The sequence below is a fragment of the Coenobita brevimanus genome, chromosome 50 (genome assembly GCF_032717465.1).
Source record: "Coenobita brevimanus isolate Jiangsu-jjx chromosome 50, ASM3271746v2, whole genome shotgun sequence".
Taxonomy (NCBI): Eukaryota; Metazoa; Arthropoda; class Malacostraca; order Decapoda; family Coenobitidae; genus Coenobita; species Coenobita brevimanus.
In genome coordinates, this window is record NC_137003.1 from 40,432,243 (window position 1) to 40,438,117 (window position 5,875).

At 42.4% G+C, this 5,875-nt stretch overlaps 2 non-coding genes across 2 annotated transcripts; one reads left to right on the forward strand and one right to left on the reverse strand.

Annotated features, from left to right (window-relative positions):
* Positions 1-2,164: 2,164 nt before the first annotated feature.
* LOC145399943 (5S ribosomal RNA) lies at positions 2,165-2,283 on the forward strand. The gene has a single exon (XR_013897388.1). It is a non-coding gene; the product is annotated as a 5S ribosomal RNA (ribosomal RNA).
* A 3,267-nt stretch (positions 2,284-5,550) lies between these two features.
* Positions 5,551-5,669, reverse strand: LOC145399925 (5S ribosomal RNA). The gene has a single exon (XR_013897371.1). It is a non-coding gene; the product is annotated as a 5S ribosomal RNA (ribosomal RNA).
* Positions 5,670-5,875: the final 206 nt, after the last annotated feature.

The window sequence follows — 5,875 nt, forward strand, 5'->3', positions numbered from 1 at the left end:
AAGAGGGGAAGCTAGTGGTGGCGTGTGTGCGGTTCTGTGTCGCCTTTGCTTGGAAGCTCATAGCAATCCTGGCGGTGGGGCGAGGCTGGTTCCCTTCTCCTCGGCGGTGGTTTTCCATGGTAGCTGCAGCAGGGACTTTAATGGTTGGCTTCATTCCCCCCCCCCCCCCCCACCACCACCCCCCAAAAAAAAAAAAAAAAAAAAAAAAACACAAGCCCCAGCTACCTCATTAGGAATCTCTGTACTTAGAATGGCCATGATACTGTACTGCTGACGTTTTCTGTGGAGTGGAGGCTAAATCAAGTGCCAAAAACAGCTAATTAATTCCCAACAGTTTCTGGGAAAAAAGATACTTGAGATGTGCAACACAATCTGCAACAATGTGAGACTCTTATCCTGGACTTTGATTCTATGTACAGTCACTCAGAAAAGATATCACGAAATGACTACTTGTACCTGAACATTCCCTGCCTGTTTTTTTTTTTTTTTTTTTTTTTTTTATGCGAGGAAGAAGGAACCAAAGGCCATGAGCCCGCAGTAACAGTTCCCTCCAAGAGAAAAACAAAATACAATATAGAGCCAAATTCAAGATCCGATCATTTTGAGATGCCTGGACACACTGCGTTTGAAAGACTGGAGATCATAGGCAGCAGGAAATACAGACAGAGGGAGACAGTTCCAGAGCTGACCTGTTGCATAAATGAAAGACTGGGAGTAACGGTTAACTCTTGCATTAGAGAGTTGGACAGAAAAGGGATGAGAGTTTGCTGCCAGACGGGTGCTACGCGCCCGTCGTAGAGGTGGAGGAATGCAAGCAGACAGTTCAGAGGAGCAGCGACCATTAAAGTAGCGATAGAAAAGAGATAAAGATGTTGTGTGGCTGGTTGCCAAGCTAGTAAACACACCTAACTCAAATGGTGGTACCTTCCATGGCCAGTGGTAGCCACCCATCTACTACATAAGTGATCAAATAAAAAATAATAATAATAATAATAATTTTGTAATTTCAGGTTTATGTTGTGAGAAATTTAACCAATACATTAGCTCATGATTTAAGTTCCTTTAAGAAGAGGGTAAAAATGCTTTTTAGAAATCTTTCCAGTAATAAAAATGAATAGACTTATTTCAAAAGTTGTTTTACATCTCTCTCTCTCTCTCTCTCTCTCACTAATATGTATGTGATGTACTCTGCCCTCACACAGTGAACGAGTTTATGGGCGGCAGACTGTGAATTCGTTCGCTGTGAACAACATATCTTATGGGATATATAGTATATGGGCAGCACCACTCCCTCAAAGTCCACTTTTGGGGCCATATAGATGTACTAAAAGGCATATTTCAAATACATACAATACAGATATATAAAATGTAAAACACATGAGTATTTACCCTAAATGGAGCAGATGGCAATCCTGATTGGCTTAAAAACAGGTGGTTCCGAGGCAGGGAGATACATTTAGGGTGTCCCTGCCACATCACCTTCCAATGCCTTGTTCCTGTCACCAGTCTCTCCCTCAACACTTGACTGAAGCATTTTCCCATGTGCCTCTACCTCATTCACCTCTCCCATAAAACCTTCAAAGTCTAAAGATGACACCACTGACATCACATCATCATTGTCTTCCCCAGGAAGTGTAGCAGACGATGTAGAGGCAACTGGCTCCTGTTGTTCTTGAGTTCAGTAGTAGCAGGTGGTGAATGAATGATTTCTTCTGTTGACTTCCATATTGTGCCTTTCAATGTAATAATGAAAAGTGCACAACTGAGCACTTCCTGTGTTCTAAGGTAACTGGTTTCATTTGCCTTGACCTTTTCTCTAAGAACAACCACTGCTGCTAGAATGTTACTGATATTCAGTATAGGCAAATCTTCGTCCTCCATTGGATTCTGCTCAACAGGTTGCTCAGATCTGGCCTCTTGTGCAGCATCTACTGGGGGGGGGGAGGGGTCATTCAGTATGGGAGATGGTGGTTATGGCCTACTCTTTCCCCCAATTTCATTCACTCAGGGTTCAACTCGTTCATTATGGTTTTGTGGACCTGATTATACCCTGCTCGTTCACTAGGTGAATCGTTTACTAAGAATATGTTCGCTGTGCTAGGGCAATGTATATATTGTGTACTGTACATATACCTATATATATATATACAGTATATATATATATATATATGGCCATGCCACGTTGAGTACACCGCTTCCCGTCCGATCAGCGAAGTTAAGCAACGTTGGGTCTGGTTAGTACTTGGATGGGTGACCGCCTGGGAACACCAGATGCTGTTGGCATCCCTACGTGTCAAGTGGGGTTGGTGGAGGATTAGTGCCCCTCCCTGTAAAACATTTAACTCTAAGCCCTTGACCACCCCGTTTGGGATACATGGCGTCTGGCAATGAATGAATGAAAAATATATATATATATGGGAGAACGAGGGTTCGCGCTCCGCCTGGGTGATAAATTTTGGGAGCGTTCTTCCGGCCATGTACTGCTTTGGCGGACATAAGGGGTGCTGTGGTTGAACCAGTGTCGCATACTATAAAGTATGCTTCCACCCAGTCGGCTTGCGTGGACCGATAATACTTGGTTCACAGACTACACACACATCCAAAGCCACTACAACACTACAGTCACACTTACAAGCACTTCTCACCCTACGTACTATATCTAACAGACAGCCTAAGCCACTAGGTAGAGATTTACGGGCTGTATCCTCCCCATTTCGGTCGGGATAGGTCGGTCCTGCAGTGGACACTCAAACAGCTGATGATGATGATATATATATATATCTCATCTCATCTCATCAGCTGTTTGAGTGTCCACTGCAGGACCGGCATATCCTGACCGAAGTGGGGATGATACAGCCAATGTATCTCTACCAAGTGGCTTAGGCTGTCTAGTAGAGATTGTATGTAGGGTGAGAAGTGCTTGTAAGTGTAATTGTTGTGTTGTAGTGGCTTTGGATGTGTGTGTAGTCTGTGAACCAAGTGTAATCGGTCCACGCAAGCCAACTGGGTGCAAGCATACTTTATAGTATGCGACACTGGCTCAACCACAGCACCCCTTGTGTTCGCCAATGCAGTATGTGGCCTGAAGAACGCTCCTAAAGATTATTACCCTGGTGGGGCGCGAACCCTCGTTCTTCAGTATACGAAATCTCACACTTTACCACTGTACCACAGAGGCTCCAATATATATATTTATATATTTCATATTATATACAGTAATTCCTCGATATACAATACCCCTAGATGCAATACCCCGGCTAAACGATGGGGGTAGAAATACCACCATACCCCGCCAAACGATGGCCAAACCCTGGTTTAACTATGGGTTTTGATTTTTTTTACTGATTTTGATGATATTTTAGACTAATACTGTATGTTTACATTGATTTATAAACTGTTTTTAGACTTAGATTAATGTGTTTAGCCATAGGTGGAGTGAACACCATCATTTTGGGGTACAGTTTACTAAGCTTGATTTTTTCAGACTTATATTTGGCGATTTTCAGATTTTGTTTGTTGGTTTTAGTGAGTTATTTACAGGTGTTGGGCTTAGGTTAGCTTCCTTGACAGCTGTTAGGCCATTCTGATTGGCTTTAAACTTGTTTTTGGGCTCATTTGTGTGGGTTTTGGGCTTAGTTTGGGGGGAAACCCAAGGCTGGTAAACGCTTCACATTACTTTACATGTTAAAAGTATCCCGATATAAGATACCCCGCCTAACGATGAGGTTTTACCTAACCAGCTACATTGTTAAACTGAGGTATGCCTCTCTCTCTCTCTCTACAAATATATATATACTGTATATATATATATATATATATATATATATATATATATATATATATACTGAATATACGAGTATATACAGTATATGGTAATCCCTAAATTATCTGGATGGCCACTATCTGGACCATCCATTGTCTGGACGCTGTGATCTGGATGTTCAAAACCATTATTCATACATTTTTCCATTTTATCTAGACAAAATGCAGGCAAGTCCCGGTTAATGAACAATCGCTTAACGAGTATTCACTACTACGAGGTCTTGAAATCTGCACCACTGCCTGTTTAACGAGCAGGTAAAATCCCCCCAAATCTCAACTTATGAGAATTGAGATGAGGGTTGCACCGCAGCTGTCCATTTTCTACTGCTGTTTTTTGTATTTCATGTGTATTAACCTGGAGAAAATGCCTATAGAAAGTGGAGAGAGTTGGCCAGTCTGTTGGTGAACCAGGGGATACCGCTGGTTCACCGTTCAAGGATCTACTGTGCCTGCATCAGACCTGCACTGTTGTATGCTGCACAGACATGGGCAATAGCAGCAAATTTGAAGTGGCTCCTGTTAACTTGTGATCACTGGATGCTGAGGTATTTGGCAAGAATTAAGTGGAGAGACAGAGTGTCAAATGAGGAGGTGAGAAGATGTGGAGTTGAGAGCACAGAGGATAGGATTCGGACAATGAGGTTAAGATGGTTTGGTCATGTGCACAGAAGAGAGCAAAATAACATTTTGAGAAGGGCTATGGAGGTGGAAGTTGTAGGAAGGAGACCAGCGGGAAGACCAAAAAGAACTTGGAGGAAAGCGGCTATGGAAGATATGAGACGTTTAAATATAACAGAAGAACGCGGAAGACAGAGATAGATGGAGATGACTCATATCACGTCCATCCCCAGCACTGAGAAGAGAAGGATGCTAAATGAAGATGATGGTGAAACTGATGATGATAATAACCCCTTATTCCTGCTTAAAACTCTGTCACACGTGTTGGTGGTCAGTGGAGGTTACTTGGCTGGTTGTTCACCCCATCCCTATTTTACCTATATCATTATGCTTATATTAATGCTGTTTTTATATTTCAGGTGTATTACCCTCTTGTATTAACCCCTTATTCCAGCTTAAAATGATCAGAAAGTCAGTTTTGGAGGTTTGGGGGGAGGTTGCTCGGAGGCCTTGCTCCCTAATAACCCTATTTTTCCCATAAGTTCTTCACTTCGTTTAATGAGAATTCGGCTAACGAGAAAAATCCTTGCTCCCAATTAGCTCTTAAGATCGGGACCCGCCTGTCCTTGCATCCGGGTGGAAATTATGACCACATGAACATTTTTGCCTGGCATTTTTTTTTTTTTATTTTTTTTAAAGGCTGTGGTGATTGCCTGCCTGTCGCTGATGGATCTGGTTGACCATAATTATTGCTTGACTGTAGTTTATAGGTATGCCTGACCAGACAGAGTAGTGTAAAACACCAGGAATAAGTGTTATACAATGTCCTGCAATGCCTTTTACAATGGCTTTCAAAGTTAGGGTATGTACAAAAGGGGGGCTTTCAAAGTTTGGGTATGTACAAAGGGAAGCCACTATCCGAACATGCCTTTGGCCCCATTACGTCAGATAATCGAGGGAGTACTATACTGTATATATATATATATATATATATTCATTCATTCATTGCCAGACGCCATGTATCCCAAACAGGGTGGCCAAGGGCTTAGAGTTAATTGTTTTACAGGGAGGGGCACTAATCCTCCACCAACCCCACTTGACACGTAGGGATGCCAACAGCATCTGGTGTTCCCAGGCGGTCACCCATCCAAGTACTAACCAGACCCAACGTTGCTTAACTTCGCTGATCGGACAGGAAGCGGTGTACTCAACGTGGTATGGCCGTTGTATATATATATATATATATACAGTATATATATAGTACAGTATACAGTAAACTCTCAATTATATCTCATCACTATATGTTGCCCAATGCAGTACCTGCCATGCTGGCTCAGCTCTATTAAAGCAATATCCTGTGAAATTATGCAATATCCAGTGCCGAGACAGACATAACCGGTGGTTCAGTGCAATATCTGGCATTGAAGTATATCAA